The 17,926-nt window shown below is 46.8% G+C and overlaps 1 protein-coding gene across 3 annotated transcripts in view; it reads right to left on the reverse strand.

Moving 5' to 3' along the window:
• Positions 1 to 10,376: 10,376 nt before the first annotated feature.
• BSN (bassoon presynaptic cytomatrix protein) overlaps positions 10,377 to 17,926 on the reverse strand; it is a 337,777-nt gene continuing 330,227 nt past the window's right edge. For all 3 annotated transcript variants that reach the window (XM_053295172.1, XM_053295170.1, XM_053295173.1), the window contains one exon: positions 10,377 to 14,052. The gene's annotated coding sequence lies outside the window, so the exon portion shown is untranslated. The remainder of the gene's footprint in view (positions 14,053 to 17,926) is intronic.

Here is a 17,926-nt window from a genome sequence, read left to right on the forward strand (position 1 = left end):
GTGGGGGGGCTGCTTGTGTGAAAACACTTGTGCGCTATTCTTCTGAACTTACTAATACTGCTATGAATATTTATATACCACGCTTCAACAAAAGTTCTCTAAGTGGTTTACATAGAAAAATAAATGATACATGAATAAGATGACTTCCTGTAGGGATGTGCACGGACAGGTTCGGAGGCCCTTTTATGAACCTCTGAACTGGTTCAAAAGTCCACCGGTTCGAAGGTGGGGGGATAACTTTAAGGACTGGGGAACAGTGTTCTCTCATATTTTTTTCATGTGTGTGCAGAATGAGTTTTGTTCTGGACGGCACGCACGTATATTCAGAGTGGGTCCTTCCTGAGTCAACCTGAGCAGGATCTAAAATTAACTGAGCGGACATAAAAAAATATATGAGCAGATGCACGTGTGCACACCTTAGAGGGAACACTGCGGGGAAAGGTGCCCTCCCCCCCACCCGGCTGCATTTCCCCCACCCGGCTGCATTTCCCCCACCAGTGCTGTGTGCAAAATTGGTCCTGCAGGGCGGAAGTGTACCTCCTTCCCTCCCCGGTGCATCGCTGGCTGGAAGTGCCCAGTGCGCGTTGCAACGTCATGGTGCTTCCACTCCGCGACACACTGGGGAGGCAAGGAGGTACACTGCTGCCCCATGGGACTGATTTTGCACACAGCGTTGGTGGGGGAAATGCGGTGTGTGGGGGAGTTAATAGCACCCTCCCCAGTCCTTAAAGCTACCCCGCTTCCTTCGAACTGGCATTTGCCGGTTTCGTGCACATCCCTAGCTTCCTGTCCCCAAAGGGCTCACAATCTAAAAAGAAACATAAGGCAGATACCCGCAACAGCCACTGGAGGGATGCTCTGCTGAGGTTGGATAGGGCCAGTTGCTCTCCCCCTGCTAAATATAAGAGAATCGCCACTTTAAAAGGTGTTCCTTTTTTCCTCAGTCAGCAGGGGGATATGATGTCATCTAATATGACATGGCACAGAAAGGTATGGGTATAGGTATAGGTATGTTTAACAGGAAAACATACTTTGGTTTTATTTTTGTATAAGCCTTTTGCTTATCCCTGTTTTCATCCCAAATTACTTCCTGCTTTCATTAATGAATATCTTTGCCTTAATATGAATTTCGTTTATATATTTGCTATGTGGCTGGAAAGGTGCTAAAGTGACTGACTCTGACTGCAATCACACATCATACAAGGACAGGAAATCCTAAAGCCTGTTTTCACAGCGACCCCATCTACCACTTCCATTAGTTGTGGTCAAGTAGTTTCTTATCAGTTGTCAAACTACTGTAAGTCCGTTGTCTCTGCAATGCAAACATGCTGATTATGGAATATATCTGGGACTCTAACCTTTCGTTGGGAAAGACTCTGAATGCAGGTGGCTTACGCACACAACTATGGTGTCTCGTGCAGTGAGATGCTTTGGTCGTTTCATTCTGTATGTATGTACACATACATAGTGAACTGAGTGAGTTTGGTGATTGGTGCCTCCTGTGCTTGAGCAGATGATCAATTTCCTACCAATTTGACACTGAACCTCAGCAGTCAGCACTGCAAAACAATTGAACAGGAGTGCTGAGGCTCAGGGGGGTGAGGTCAGCAGCAAGCTAGCCCCAGAGCTCAGCAGTTTTGTGCTATTGTGGTATTGGGTTGGGGGGTGGATTTCCTTGTCATGTATCTTCTCCTCACCCTGTGATTCCTTACACACCCTCAATGTATTCTTTCTAATACTGAACTTCATGGTCACATGCCTGTCAGCTGGATAGCAGAACAGACCGCTCACAGACAAGGTAGTTTATTTCTCTTAAATTAAATGGGGGTGGGGACAGCCCTGTCAGGACTGAGCATGTTCCATACCCTCTAGGAGGCACAGATTTTGAGAATATCTGTTAAAAATAGCAACACAGGAAAACAGGGTGTAGGAATTTTGGCCTGATCAAACTTTGGACAGGTATCCTGGAGGAGGAACTAGGCTTAGGGTATGTGACCCTAATTCTGCCTGGCCTCCAGTCCATAAGGCTATAAACATTTAAAGGCTCTGACCACTTTGAAGCTAAAGGCTCGGGGCGGGGGGGGGAGTATTAATTAGAATAAAAGGAAAAGCACTTCCTTTTAATTAATCACTACTCCAAGGGCTTTTTAAGCTATGAAGAGGGCAAAGCCCCTATCAGTATACATAAGAATATAAGGTCAGCCTTGCTGGATCAGGCCCAAGGCCCATCTAGTCTAGCATCCTGTTTCTTTCACACAGTGGCCCACCGGATGCCACTGGAAGCCACAGGCAGGAGTTGAGGGCATGACCTTTCTCCTGCCATTACTCCCCTGCAACTGGTACTCAGAGGCATCCTGCTTCTGAGGCTGGAAGTGGCCTATAGCAGAGTTTATTAACCTTGGGCCCCCAGATATTGTTGGACTACAACTCCCATCATCCCCAGACATGGCCTTTGTGGCTGAGGATGATGGGAGTTATAGTCCAACAACATCTGGGGCCCCAAGGTTAAGAAACCCTGGCCTATAGCCCTCCTCCGCCTAGTAGCCGTTGATAGACCTCTCCTCCATGAAGTTATCCAAACCCCTCTTAAAGCCATCCAGGTTGTTGGCTGTCACCACATCTTGTGGCAGAGAATTCCACAAGTTGATTATATGTTGTGTGAAAATGTACTTCCATTTGCTGGTCCTAGATTTCCTGGCAATCAATTTCATGGGATGACCCCTGGTTCAAGTGTTATGGGAGAGGGAGAAGAATTTCTCTCTATCCACTTTAGAGAGAAATTCTCTCTCTCCCAGTATCCTGGGAAGAGGAGTAAAAATAGAGAGTGAAATGTTCCCCATATGCCATGGATAGAGAGAGGGGAATATACCTCTCTACCCAGGGGCGTAACTACTATTAGGCAAGGGGAGGCAGCTGCCTGGTGCCCCCCAGAGGCAAGACACATGGCTATATATTGTAAAGTGTGTGTGTGTGTGTGTGTATCAGTGAGGGGCCCATTTTAAAATTTTGTCTCTGGGCCCACTCCAGCCTTGTTCCGCCCCTGTCTCTACCCATGACCATCTGTGTGTGTCTGGGGTGTGTGTGTGCAGTCAAAGGAGGTGGTTGCCCCCCATATTCAGAGTCAGATTAATGTGGAGCAGCAGTTGCTTTTGTATGTATATAATTTGTCCCCCACCATCCCAAAAATTCCTGTGGATACCCCTGGCTCTACTCTGCACTGTATAGCTCCAGTGCAAAGTGTGAGGAGCAGCTTCTTGGCCACACAGCTCCGAACCTCTACAGCCAACTCTGCAGGACAATTGCCCTGCCCCCCTTAACAGATGGACGAGGCTCTGGCCTCTAGCTGAACACAAAGCAATGCCTCCCGTGTCAGCCCAGATCTCAGCAGTTTCGTGCTGGGTTTCCACCGCCCCCCCCGCCGCCTCCAGTCATTTATTCCCCTCCCCCTCCCCTGTGAGTCTTTGCTGGTCCTCAGTTAATTACATATTTAGAACTCAGATATGTAGGGCACAAATTCTCTTCAGGAACTTGGGTAATGGCAAGTTAACGAGTCCTTCCTTCTGAGGAGCTCTGTGCTCTGAAATCCAGTTGTTGAAGCAGGGCGCGTAGAGTGACTCTTGTCCTGTCATGGGCGGGCAAGGGGCAGGGGAGCCTTTAGAAGAGATTTGGTCACGGAGCAGAGAACAACCAGTTGGCGGGTGGTGGTGGTGGTGGTGGCTAGAGCCTGCTGCTCTGGGAAGCGGACAGTGGCTTGCTTTGTTGCAGCCTTGGAGAGAGCTCCTGTTTTACTCAGGACCCCTTGCCATTTGATGTGTCCCATCAGGGCATGGCACCGCTCTTTCATGCTGCCAGAGAATGGAGCAGCCACTGCTCTTGGCAAACAAGGGGTGCCTGCCTCACGCAACACTTGCCAGTACTGGCTGTGTGGGACTCAATGTTCCCGTGCCAGTTCTGAGCAGGGAATAGCACATGCCGTGTGACTCCCACAGGAAAGCTGTGCAGCTCCAGGGTCTGCAGGCAGCGCCTGGCAAATGGGAATGGATGGGGCTGCCGGCAGGAGGCCGCTTCAGTCGGCAGCAGGAGCCAGCCCCCTGCTGCCCAGCTCGCTAATGACTCGGAGCGCCCTGGGAGCAACTCCCCCACGAATCCAGCCGGCAGCATCTGGGGTCAGAAGGCATCTCCCTGCAAAGCGGAGTGGGAAGCTAGGCCTGGGGCGGGCGGCAGTGTGATCGGAGGGTAATGACGACTGACACATGCTGATTGGCATTTCCTGTGTGGGTTCCTAACCATCAGCTGAACTGCAACACGAAGCACTTGGTGGCAGATGGCTGTGCAGGCACTGAGTGGGAGTTGCGTCCGCAGGGGGTGGGCGGGCAAGAGAGGCCCAGGTACCGTAGCACAAAGGGAGGGAGGTGGTGGAATCAACAGGAGGGGGAGGGAGGGAGGGAGGGAGAGGGGAGGGAGCTCGCTCGGTGAGAAGCAGTGTGTCTTCAACAGGCCTCCGTGCTAAGCCCTGGCAGTGTCCGTGCTGGAAGCAGCCGCCTCTGGGCGCCTCCTTCCCTGCTGTTCCCAAGAAATACCTTTCATGTGCTTTTCAAAGCCTTAGATGTCAGATGAGCCATGTTTATGTGTGAAGTCTGCAGGAGTAGATGTACATGTTCTCTCCCCCCCCCCCCATATTCCAAGTGCATGGAGCTTCAGAAAGTGGCTTGGCTTGTGCGCCTGAACCTATACACTGGAAAAGCAGGATATGTGAGGTAAGACCCTGGTCATCGTCATCATACAGTCCTGAAATAAATCCATGCCTGGCCCAGTCTAAAAATCACAAAGGCACCTAAATTGGGACAAGCTGTATTCTTTGTTGGCTGCTTCTATGATTTATTGATTGATTGAAACTTCTTATATACTGCCTCCTCCAAAGACTCTAGGTGGTGAACAACAGAAATACTAACAACAATCAATTTAAAAAATATATATTATTAAAGGGCAAACTATTATTGCCTTATTCTGGGGAAGCAATTTGGAGGACAGCCTTAAATCCTCAGTGATTCAATCTCTGCTAAATAAAATAGAATAAAATAAAATAAATGTTGTATACAGATTACCCAGCCAGCTATTGACCAGCTTCAAATGCTCTCTTTCTGAAGAAAACACTTGAACTAGTGGTTGTCCCCAATTTCTAAATACAGCTAGATACCATCTGTTTTTCTAGACCCTTCCTCATTTGGCTTTTCACTTGGCCATGGTACTCAGTGTGCTTGTGGTCCTGGTCAATAATCGTCACCTTAAACTTGATGAGGCAGTTTTTTCCATTCATCCCAAGAGACCTTTCTATAGCCTTTTACAATGTTGATGATGAAGTATTAGTGACTCAGCTGTGGGCCTTTGTAGGGGACATTTGTGCTCTCTAGAGTGGTCCCATTCATGCTTGGGAGGAAGGTCACAAAAGGTGGCAATGCATATCTGCTCACCTAGCCTATGAGACTTTCCCTGTTTGAGTCCCACTGGGTTCCATACAGTTATTCCTCCATTTCAAAGTGTGTATGAAACTACAAGATGTGAATTCAGTGTTATCAGTATTCTGATTTGCCTACCCAGCTGTACCTCTTTCTCATTTAACCCAGATCTTGCTGTGCAAGTGCTTATATCAGGGCTGCTCACCTTCCGCCCTCCTGCAGATGTTGGCCTACAACTCTCATAATCCCTGGCTATTGTCCACCGCTGGGAATTATAGGAGTTGTAGTCCAAAAGCAGCTGGTGGGTGGGTGGGTGCTAAATTGAGCAGGCTTGGCTTATATAGTGCTTGGTTATAGTGAAGGGCTGGGTGCAGATTAATCCAAGCAAGACTGTAATTATGGTAACTGCTCTTGGGGGTGAGGAGATAGAGGCACCTATGGTATTCAGTACCTTAGCTTTTCCGGTTCACAGGTTTGGGATGCTTTCAGATGTTTGGTTGTGCCTGATCATCCTGGTTGTTGAGGTGGCTAAATATAGAGCAATGTGATCCAGACTAATGACCATTGTTCATGCCTTTGTAATCTCAAAGTGAGATTACTGTGATGTGCTTCACATGAGACTACCATTGATGACCATCCAGATGTAATCTGCAGCATCTATACAGCTGCACCTATACATCCACACATCTGTATACCTTTACCTACACACCTGCTGAGTAGTCAGAGGCATGGGTCCCTCCAGCAGCTGTTGCTGGTGTCTTCTTTGTGCCCCCATTTTTAATTGTGAGCTCTTTGGGGACAGGGAATCATTTTTTTCTTCCCCCCCTCTGTATACTGCTTTGAGAATCCTTTTGTTGAAAGCCTTAATTGAGTATGAATGAATTAATGGGAAACTCCCCATCAAGCATGGAGTTCCACTACCTGTCCTAAAGGATTCCCCCTAAAGGCTAACAGCAGGAGAGATCTGGAATACTGTCTCTGGGATGCTGCAGAAGGAGACCTGATCTTGTGGTAGCGAGCATGAATTAGACCCTTCTCTAAGCAGGGTCTGTGTAGATAAGAATGAGCTAGATGGGCCAATGGCTTGACTCGGTAGAAGGCAGTTTCCTATGTTCCTAAGATGATGAACAGAGTAGCCAGATATCTTTGATGCTCTTTTGTACAGGCCGAGAAAGCCTGGACTTATAGGGAGGACTGCAGATTTGTGGTGAAACCTGCAGAAAGTCTCAGAAGATTCCATCTCTGGCACCTTCAGTTAAAAAAACAAAAAACAAAAGTAGCAAGGCTGGGAATCACCTCCTCTTGAGCCCTGGGAGGATTGCTGCCAATCATTGGGCTAGATAGCTCAATGATTGGACAAAATGTAAAGCAGCTTCACATGTTCACCTGCCAAGAAGTCCTGCAAGTCAGTACAATCCGGTTCCTCGGGCAAGGCACTGGAGCGCTGTGAATGTGAGATCTGTGGTGTTGCACGGAGTTGTTCTGCAGCCCTCCAGCCCAATGGAACTCATATAGTAACTGAGACTGTCTAGGAGTGCCTGAAAGAAGCTGTTTACATACAACAAATTCCTTTGAACCCTCTTGGGTCTAAGGACAAGCTGTCTGCTCCTTCAGGCAAGACTCCCCTGATTGCAAGGAGAGAAGTTACTGTCAGCAAAGCCTGTGTCTGCTTCTGACTCTGCAGACACCAGAACTGAGCCACCCCCCTCAAAGGAACAACTTGGGTACACAGCATTAGCACAGCAGTCCGTGTGGATGAACAGTTTCCGTTTTGTTCTGCCAACTGGGGCTGCTGCTTCTATGAGCACTTGGTGGAGCTAAGCTATGTTGGCAAGGGAGGGGAGCAGCCCCAGGGGAGAAGCAAGCAAGTACATCTTCAGGGCCAACTCACAGTAGCCCCCCTAGGTGAACATTAATCTAGCTGTCCTTGCTCTGTATCGTTTTGTATGTAGGAGTGGTTGGGGTGGTATTCCTTCAAAAAATGATCTGAAGTGCCTCTCCTTTTCTCTGCCAGATAGCAGAAATTTGTTGTGTGTGTGTGTGTGTGTGTGTGTGTGTGTGAAGATTTTGGAACTGGAGAGGCACTGAGAAACTGTGAAAGATTTCTTAGGCCTGCATGGCTGTCATCCCCCCACGCGCACAGCCTCCAAAATGAAAGCAGGGGCCATAGCTCAATGGCTATGTTTGTTGGGCATGCAGAAGGCCCCAGGTTTAATTCCTGGCATTTCCTCCAGGTAGGACTGGAAGAGCTGCCCCCTCCGTCCAAAACCTTGGAGAGCTACTGCCAGCCAGTGAAGACAATACTGATGGATTAGTGGCCTGCCCTGATTCAATATAAGGCAGATTCATACATTCATATGTCACTACAACATGATGGGCAATTCTTCTGGCTTGGAGCTGGAGAGAGGTCAAGATCCAGAAAACGCATAACCCATGAGCCAGACATGGTGTCTCAACTTACGAATAGAGTCATTGTACAGAAGGATCCCATGTGCTTTCCCACTTTGGTGGTATTGGGATCTAATTGGGATCAGAGATGGATACAAGATCTAACTTGTATCCCCATCTATCCTGGGTTTTGATGCTCTTTTCTTCTAAATAAGCAGATGGACCGTTGGTGGTACAGATCTGTGCTCCAACAATATATTTCCTTGAGAATCTCAGAAAGACATTGTGGATGGATTTGCTGTGGGTCTGAACTGATTTACATATGTGGGCTTGGGAAGGAATTTTATCCTAGGTGAGTCAACTAGTGACTGGTATGTGTCTTTGCTGTCCACTTTGGCTTGTTTTTTTGGGCTAGTTTACACACTCACTACCCACCCACCCAGGGCAAGAATACAAGTGGTGGAAAATAATGCTTTTCTCACTTCCACGCAAGAAAACATGAAGGGTGGGGGATGAATTATGTTTATAAACTGGCAAGCAAATGAGACCAATCTGTGTTATCTTCCCCTCCCCGCCCCGCCCCGAGGAAGTATCACACAAATCAGGCCTATGCACAAATGGATGGATAGGTGTTTGTGTGTGTAACACTTGTCATATGTTCTGAAATGCACACTGGGAGGCAGGGGACAATAATCTACTGTGTACGTACAAGATACCTTGCTGGGTGTGTGAAATGTCCTTTTGAGTCATCTGCAGCCAGTGATTCTGTGATCCACTTTCTGTGGCACTCTTTATCTTTGATTATGGTATAACTAGCTGACCCCACACAGAGAATTGGTGCAGTTGTGCACTGAGCCTCTGGCACTGAGTGCAGCTCGCTTGCCCCACCCACCCGCAGCTCGCCCCCCCCGCCCGCAGCTCGCTCGCTCGCCCACTCCCCCCCCCGCAGCTCTCTCCCCCCGCAACTCTCCTCATTGGGCAGGCCAGGGCCAGGCCATCCTGCTGCCGCCTCCCACCTCCTCCTCCTGGCTGGTAGAGCTTTGCCTGCTGTCTGCCCACCTCCTCGCCACCACCATTATTTCTCCCCACCACCGCTTCCTCTTCCTGGCCAGTAGGGCTTTGCCTGCTGGCCCTCCACCTCTGCATCCTGACCACCGCCATTATTTCTCTCCACTTCAGTGTTGGAACTCTTGCATGCTCTAGAGCAGGGCTTCTCAACTTTGGCCCTCCTGCAGATGTTGGCCTACAACTCCCGTAATTCCTGGCTATTGGCCACTGTGGTTGGGGATTATGGGAGTTGTAGTCCAAAAACAGCTTGGGGGCCTATGTTGAGCAGGCCTGCTCTAGAGCATCTGAGCGTTAGTACTTGATTGCTCCCCTGACCTCAGAGATCTCCCCACCCTCACCTGAGCTGCACTCCTGCTCTTCCTCCATCTCGTTGCTTCGATCCCCCTCACCCTTCTTGGTCGTGGCAGCAGCGTTGCTGCCGCCTATTGGCCAAGCTGCAGCCCCATATCCCCAGAGACCTCCCTACCCTCACCTGAATCCCACTCCTGCTCCCACTCTTTCTTCCTCCTCCCTTCATGTTTTCTCTCTCTCTCTCTCCCTCCCTCCCTGAGTTAACAGATTTTGTTCATCTTGTTTCCTCATTTAATTCACACAACGACATCCTCCTTCTCCTGAAGGGGCTCTTTCCTCCCTCACAACCTGTCTTTTTGCCGACCCCTGCCTGCTATCCATAGGAATATATATATATATATATATATATATATATATATATATATATATATTCATATATTCATATTCCTCTCCTCTAATATATTCCTCTCCTCTGCAATCAAGAACATCTTCTTGACGCATCAACAGTTGCATTCCAACTGACCTTAACCATCACAGGCTCCTCCTCCTTATCTGCACAAGGAATCTCCACTGCCCAATCACCACAGTGCCACAGGCTCCTCCCCCCTATCTGCATATGGAATCCCCACTGCTCAATCACCATGGTGCTTCTGCTCTCACAGGCTCCTTCTCCCTATCTGCATATGGAATCCCCACTGCCCAATCAGGTGCTTCTGCTTGCAAACTCAGTCAGCCAATCGCCTCCTTTCTACCATGTCCCCAGGCATGGCCCGTCTTGGAGAATTAATAATATAGATGATGCACAGGTTGAATTGTACATGGCTGGTGCTGGTGTGTAGATGGTCCTTCTCTGATTGTATGATCCTTCTTTTAGAGCTTGGAAAATCCCAAAATGACTTGTACATAGCAGGCTGTGTTGCTGGCTCAGGCTGTGGCTGCTGCAGTTTATGATGTTACGATGCAATAACTGATCACTTCTAACGCTTGGTACAGCCCAAACACAGGTTTACTACCGCACTGAGAGCTAGGCCTTGAAAGGCCAGATATGGCCATGCAAGGAAAGCCATTATCTCCACCACTGGAACTGGAAAGCTAGCCAGGCACAGAGAGAATATACCCCAGCTTCAGCACCCCCCCACAACAGGCAGGGACTAGGCCACAACACCTTGTGAATCATATCAAGTCCTTTTATTCTGTTTTCCACAGAATTACCTTGTAGGGCAACTTCCCATACGGAATCACAATACATGAGGTGGTACACTGAAATACTACAAGTTCTCACAGAGCACAGCAGGACACACACATCATTTACAATGTTCAGATAAAGGATTTAGGTCATTGCACTTACAACTGTAAACTTCTTCTTTTGTTTGATGGGGTTTATTTTTATACAGAACCCTCCCACCTCCAAAATGAGAGAGAGAGAGAGAGAGAGAGAGAGAGAGAGAGAGAGAGAGAGAACTCAAGATACATGGAAGGCAGGAGAGCATGGAAGGAACATGTCATGTGACAGCCACAACAACTCTACAAGACTCTGCTATGCTTCGCAAGAAGAGGAACAGTCCAAAGGAGCCAGCCACAAACACCAGGCTTTGTTTGTTGATCTTTTTGTACACAAAAGCAAGAGTTGGCAGGTGTGCTGGTCATTAAGATGAAGCCCTACAGAAGGGGCCTGTGAGTTGATTTTGTTTGTTCTTCATACCACATGAGTGTTTTTTTTTTGTTTTTTTACATACTGTACAATATTTACAATGGAAGGGATGGAGGGAAGTTGTAGCAGCCACTGCTGAGTGAACCTGTAGGGGACACAAATTCAACCTAGAGCCCTGAAGAAGCATCCTCAGATTATGCACTTGCCATTGTGGGGAGTCTCTAAGAAAAGGCCTATGTGGTTGGGAAGGAATTAGGTTCAGAGATCTGCAGTTGCCACTGCCATCTTGCTTGTTCAAAAATTGAGTGAACACTTCACTGAAGTGGGCATGTAAAACATAACGTGTGAGTGCAAGAAGCACGTTTGCGAACATGCATCTTTCAGGAATGCTATTTGGAGAGCTGAGATGAGCTGTAGCTCTTTGCTGAGCACGGTGACAAACCTGAATTTGATCCTGCACAATATGTGAAGTGGCCCTTACATTCACTCTGCCAGGTTCTCTTTAAAATGAACTTTATTTCACATTCTGTAGGAACAGATGTGCCTGCATAGTATTGTCAGTGTGATCAAGTATGCCACCCAAATCTAAGGCAGAGCACTGCATGCCAGGATCAATAGCTTCTGTGGATAGAATTTGTGCCTTGACTAAAAGAGATGGTGACAGATGGAACATCTTTGTCAAGTGCCTAGATCAGAAGGGCAATTCCTATTTTATATGTTTTGCATCAAAAGACTTCCACACTTCCAAGAATGTATTCTGTTGCTGAGGCGTTAGCCTCTTAACCTTTGTCCCTCTCAAAGCAAAAGGTCACACACAGCCTTCTTCCATTTTTGGCAAAAACAGAGCTTTGCCTTTCAGTCCAGCTATGCAGAAAAAGGCCCAGTGCCATCACTACAGTAAGAGTATGATGGAAATGGGTGGGATTGCTCTGGATTCTAGAATCTACTACTTCTTAAACTGGACCTTTCATTGGCCCCCAGCTTTCAAACTGCATGAGGATGGTTCAGGGGCTGTCAGTTTGTTAATATCATACTAGTGGGAACAGCAGTCATCAGTGTTGGTCCCCTGGTTCTGAACCTTTGAAAGGAAAATTGGGTAGCTTCTTATTGATGCTAGAGCTGTTCAAATTACCCTTGCAGAGTTTGTCAGCATATCCCGTTTTGGAGCAATTCCCCAGCCTTGGAAGGCCCTAAATCTAGCTAGGATCTAGATTTAATTTTTGGCCAGGAGGAATGTGCTTCAGGTCTAGATAAATCCTAGGATCCCCTAGGAGAGGGCACTAGTGGCTACTGCAGGGAAGGTTGTGGCAAAAGGCAGAAAGTTAATGTTGTTTGGTAGAGAACATCTGGTATTACATTCTGCAGAATAATTACGCTTCACGGTATCACTGACAGGCCTTCAATAACAAGTGCATAAATCTGCTAATGGCATTCAGTAGAGAAGATGAACCAACTGGAGAGAAAAAATAACTTCAAGCAAAGAACTGCAAGCATTCTAAGTAGGTGAAACCGTGCAGAGAAGTAGCAAGCCATGCTCTACAACAGACAGAGACAGTCACCGGCTCTATGTCTACCCTTTGGCAAAAGTGTCCCTCGAACGGGTCAAGCATGCCACTAATTGAAAACCTCGTACACACAGGTGTTTGATATAAAGATATCTATCCAGTTTCTCAATAGCACATTTGCAATTAAATCCTTATACATAACATTGAACTTATTAAATATTAACAGTTGTTTTTTAAAATTTTGTTATTTCATTGCATAGAACATTAGACATGAGAATCATTCTGCTGTTACCCACGGTGAATGGAAGCTCCTATGGGTCACACCAATGAATTGTTGTTCTTGAGCATGCTCAGCGTGGACGAGAGACGGGCAGGAAACGGACAGCACAGACAAATGGGAACCAGAGCATCTGTATACTTGCTGAACTCTTTACAGCAACAAAGGAGCGGTTTTGCAGGTTTTTCTTTCGGCTCTTGTAGATTACGGTGCAAGGAGCTCCATACTGGCAGGTTCAATGACATTCTGCTCCAAGTAGCTCCTCCATCGTTCTGAGCATGCCCACTGGTAATGGCTTAAGAAGGACTTGAATTGCACAGTAGTAGGAAGGAGGATGGCAGAGGCAAGCTCTTCTGATCTCATTACACTGGATTGTGCTCTTTATAGCCTTCTGCACGCTATTGCTTCTACCGACAACAGCCCATGTGCTAACTCAGTTCAAAGCAAAGAGGGGAAAAAATATGTTTGATACAAAGTTAGTAAAAAAAAAAGAACAAAAAAAGAACCTCACACACACACAAAAGAACAGAAAAAAAACCCAAAACTCCCAATCGCTGGGTGTTGATGAGGTATACACGTAAATAAAAGTGGAATGATTAAGGCTGTTTTTGAAATAAAAATAATCCCCAGGCATACATAAAACAACGCACAACGCTAACAATGGAAAGCACTGCCATTTGAATGCTTTAGAATGGCTTCAGGATGGCTTTGGGGTGGCTGATAGACATGCCTGGCCAGTATTGGCTTCAGTCAAAAGTCAGCCAGTTTACGCACTGCCTTTCAGAGTCCTATGGCCTCTTATCTCAGTAGTGAAACAGTGTTAGGTCCTGGTCTAAGTTCTCTTCATCCCATGCTCTCCACTGCAGGGACGATGAGAGGGAACAAACACTGTGCATATGGAGGGGTCGACGGGGCAAACTGGAATGTGAAGGAGAACGGAGCATCTAGCTCCCAGCCCTCGACTCAAGCACATCTTGGAGTGTGGGAAAAACCTATGAAGACTCTAGAGTTAAAATTCAGTAAGAGAGAAACTCTGTGTATAATCTCGAGAAAGGGCCATGGCTCCCATCATCAGACCCTAGGCACAAGTGGAACCACAGCAATGTTTAGTCTCCGGAGTCCTAGACATCTCCTCCAGCTTCAGGGAAGCGGCCAGACTGTGTGACCAGCTGGAACAGGCCCATACTCTGTAAACGTCTTCTATGTACAACCTCTCAGACTAAGACTCTGTCTTCACCCCACAGGGCACACGCAGCATAGACCACGCAGGCAACGGCAGGTGGCTTCTGAAAGCCCTTTGTGATAGTTGGCTCAGATGTCCTCAGGGAGCGTCTTATGGGATCCACAGGCAGACATTTGTAAACACCTCTTCCACCTTCAGTCTCACAGCCTAGTGGTTTTCCATGGTTTCAAAAGCTTGATGAGAGAAAAGAGATAGAAATATTTATAGGAGTTATTCACAGAAATGCTTTGTCATGTCATGGTTTGGCATGGTTCCCAACCCCCTTTGTCTGTTCACCAAAAACGCCCCATAAAAAGGCTCTTGGCTGCAGTGTGCATTTTTCTTCTCTCAATGGAAAGAGAGTAGTACCAATATAACACAAAAGACTACCAAACAAAGAGCATAGAAACCTGTAAATAAGTTCAGCTGTCCATACTTACTGAGGTGCAACAGGGTCATACTGGGATTCTCTGAAGATCAGGACTGAAAGAATCAGAGTTTCCTCAAAGAGGTCAGTTCTTTGATCTCACCTCTACAATCAGACCTGGTTCACATTGCATTGTACAGACTGAGGCAGGAAATGTAAGAAACTACCCACTTACCTCAGCTGGGATGTTGAATCCCGCCTCCCCCTCCCCCCACCCAAAAAAAAATCAAAAAGCATGCAGTCCTTTTAGTGAGCTTGCTAAAATGGAGAAACAGACAGAACCATGAAGGATCTTGTGCTGTAAGGGGGAAAGTAAGTTCCTAGCACAGTCATGGGCTAGAATCAACAGGATGAAATTTGGTCTTGCAGTTACTTGGTTTGGGCTGTGGCCCTGGTGGTTTTTTTTTTTTTTTTGGTAGCCTTCTATTTCCAGCATTCTGGAGATACATTCCAGAGGCAGTATAACCACTCGCTGTGTGTCTCTCTTCCCTTGCTCCAACTTTCTCCCATAAAGAGTATACTGCATATGGCCACACTGCATTTGCTGGTGGAATTTTGCCCAGCAATGTACAAAATACCCTTTCCATTTCCATCTCCTGCAGCAGCCCTTGCATTCTATTGATAGAATGCAGAGAATGGAGTGGGATTGGTGTCTGCTGCCTACAGTGAGAAGGCTCCAAATCACAGCTGCTCCTCCTCCGAGAATGGCCACTGGTATATACCATTAAATATGAATGCTAAAATAGGCGGTCTCGCTAGGTAAAAATTAGAAGCAAGTGACAAATATCCTCACAGTGCTTCCTATTTTGCCTTCTGGTGTCCATTTAAATCTAGCTGGCCACTGTGGGCTCCTGGTGGGAAGTGTCTATGTATATGTATGAGAGTATATTTCCTACAGTACTAAAGTCATCATGATGCCCTTACATGCCAGTGATAGAGCAAAGCACTCAGACAAGAGGGAATGCATTTTTTCTGTCTTTTGTATGACTAAGGTCTTAGTTTAATTCTCCTGCCCTTACCTTTAAGAATCTGAATATCCAGACTGATGGTGCCTCTGATTCATTAATCTCTTGCTTTTTCTCTCATCACTTTTCTGTCATGCTTTTGATTTCATCTCCCCCTTAGCAGTGTTCTCTCTCTGTCTCTGAATTTCCTACCTCTGAGTATCACCTGGTCTCCCCTTGTGTTGCTCCACTTGTCAATCCTTTCCTGTTCTATCACACAAGCATTCTATAAGGTTCAGCCTACCAGACACTGGTTTTCACCACTAGCCACACAAAATGATCCCTTAACCCTATACTTTCCATATCTATCTCCTCATCTCATTTCTTGCAGCCTGGTTGCTTCGGCTCTGTTTTCCAGCATGCTCAAAACTTTCCCTTCTTTAAAACCAACCCCTGCACCTCACCTCTGGCTACCACTCATCTCCCCCCTTCCTTTCACTTGAATTGTTTATTCTCCCTCTTTCTACTCAACCTTATCCATCCATCCATCCATCCATCTATAGCCTCTCACACTCACTTGAAGCTGTTCTCTTCAAGATCTGTTTTAATTCTACTTCCAGCTAACTGTGGCAATGGTAAACCAGTCCTGTATTCTGTGGATTGGCAGAGACCACATGGCTCTGTGGTTGCCAGGAGTCGACACTGACTCAACGGCACAATCTTTCCTTTCTTTTTTCCAGCTAACTGCAAGAATGTCTCAGCAGTGCTAAAGTGCTAGCAACTAGTTAAAGTTGGCAGAGTTGTCTTCTCTTGGCCAAATTTAAAGGCTCCCTTTAAGTTCTTATTCTCATTTACTTGTCTGCCAGCTTTAACTAGTTGTTAGCCCTTCAACAATGGCAAAATAGCTTCTCAATTACCCCAGCATTAGTTTCTGCTGCTATGGAAGTAGCTTCCTCTTACAATTTCTTTCAGTTTTTATAGCTTTTATAGCTAAGCACTGGCTCCTCCGATCTTTCCTCCTATTTCTCCAACCAGTCTTTCTGTGTCTTCTTTGGTAACATCTCTCCCGCTTCTTCTAGAATCATAGACTTGGAGGGGACCTTGTAGGTCCCCAAGTCCCACTCCTCCTCAATGCTGGAAATCCAGAGCTAGAACATCTCCGACAGAGGGCCTGTTCAGCAACTGCCTGCAAACTTCCAGTGTGGGAAAACAACTCTCTGTGTAATTGCTTCAATTGTTGAACTGCTCTTCCTGTTAAGAACCTTTTCCTAATATTCAACTGAATTTCCACTCCTTTCCTACTTAAGCCTATTCGATCCAGTCCTGTCCTCTGGCACAGCGGAGAACAAGCCTTTGCCCTCTTCTGTGTGGCAGCCCTTCTCCTATTTAAAGAGTCCCATCATGTCTCTCCATCCCACGCCTGCCTTCTCTGCTCCAGCAAAACATACTCAGCTAAGCTCCTTCAGTGTTTCATCATGAGGCTTGTTCTCCACACCCCTGGCCATCTTTGCTGTACTCCTCTGAATGATTTTCAGTTTGTCCACATTCTTTTCAAAGTGCACCCAGAACTGGGCACAATGTTCCAGATGAGGATTGACTAGTGCAGAACAAAGAGCAAATATAGCTTCTCATACAGAAGTGATGGTTCTGTTAATACAGCTTAAATTTGCACTAGCCATTTTTGTAGTTTCATTACACAACTGACCTACGTTCAATTTGTGACTTACAGAAATCCGGAGATCCTTTTTTCGCAAGTCAGGTATCCCTCTCCTATACTTGTGCATATGACTTTCTTACTGTTTGCATGAATGCAGAACTTTGCATCCATCTCTGTTGGATTTCAGTTTCTTAGTTTCAAGATTCTAAATCTTCTAAACTTCTCCACCACTTATTTCTCAATATATTCTTCCCCCTCCATTATCTTGCATCTTTCGTTCTGCCCCCACTCCCTTCGTCTCTTTCTATCTCCACCCCCGCCCTTGCCTCCAGCAGAGGTATTCTTACCCCTGGACTTCCAGGCCAAAGTCCAAGGCCTCCATACCCCTGGGGGCCCTGTCCTGGGTGGTGTGGTCACTGCGCCGCAATGTGCTGCTGGTCCACGCTACTCCAAGCGGCTAGGCATGACCTCTACTTTAGAGACAGAGTGGGGAGTGGGGAAAGAAATGTGTGGGATGGGGATATGTCAAGTTGTGTGTTGACATGTTTCTGCTAAAGCGTACTTGCATAAATGTACCTGTTTTATATTCTTACATTCTTGTGAGTTCAGTTGCTGTTTGTGCCCTCAAGAACCCACGTGTTAAAAATATTGCCTGTGTCACGGGGAATGATGCTTAACTTGCAGCTGAAGTGGGGGGAGGCTGGCTCCAAAGGCCTTTAGGTCCAGGCTCCAAAATTACCTAGGTGCACCTCTGGCCTCCAGTTTTGCTGTTCCTTATGCCTGGAAAAGCCTCCCGAATAATAATAACTATAACAATCCTAGCAGCCTCTATCTCCAAGTCTCTCCTGAAGATCCTCCTCGTTAACAAAGCCTTACCTGGGCTATCCTAGTCATATCCTACTACTCCTTCATTTTGATGCAACTGTCAGCATCGCTGCTGCTGCTGCTGCTGCTACTACTACTACTACTATGAATATTTATATACCACTTTTCAATAAAAGTCCTCACTGTCAGTGTCTGGGTGCTCCCCATCCCATGCT

Source organism: Hemicordylus capensis, chromosome 2, assembly GCF_027244095.1.
Source record: "Hemicordylus capensis ecotype Gifberg chromosome 2, rHemCap1.1.pri, whole genome shotgun sequence".
NCBI lineage: Eukaryota > Metazoa > Chordata > Lepidosauria > Squamata > Cordylidae > Hemicordylus > Hemicordylus capensis.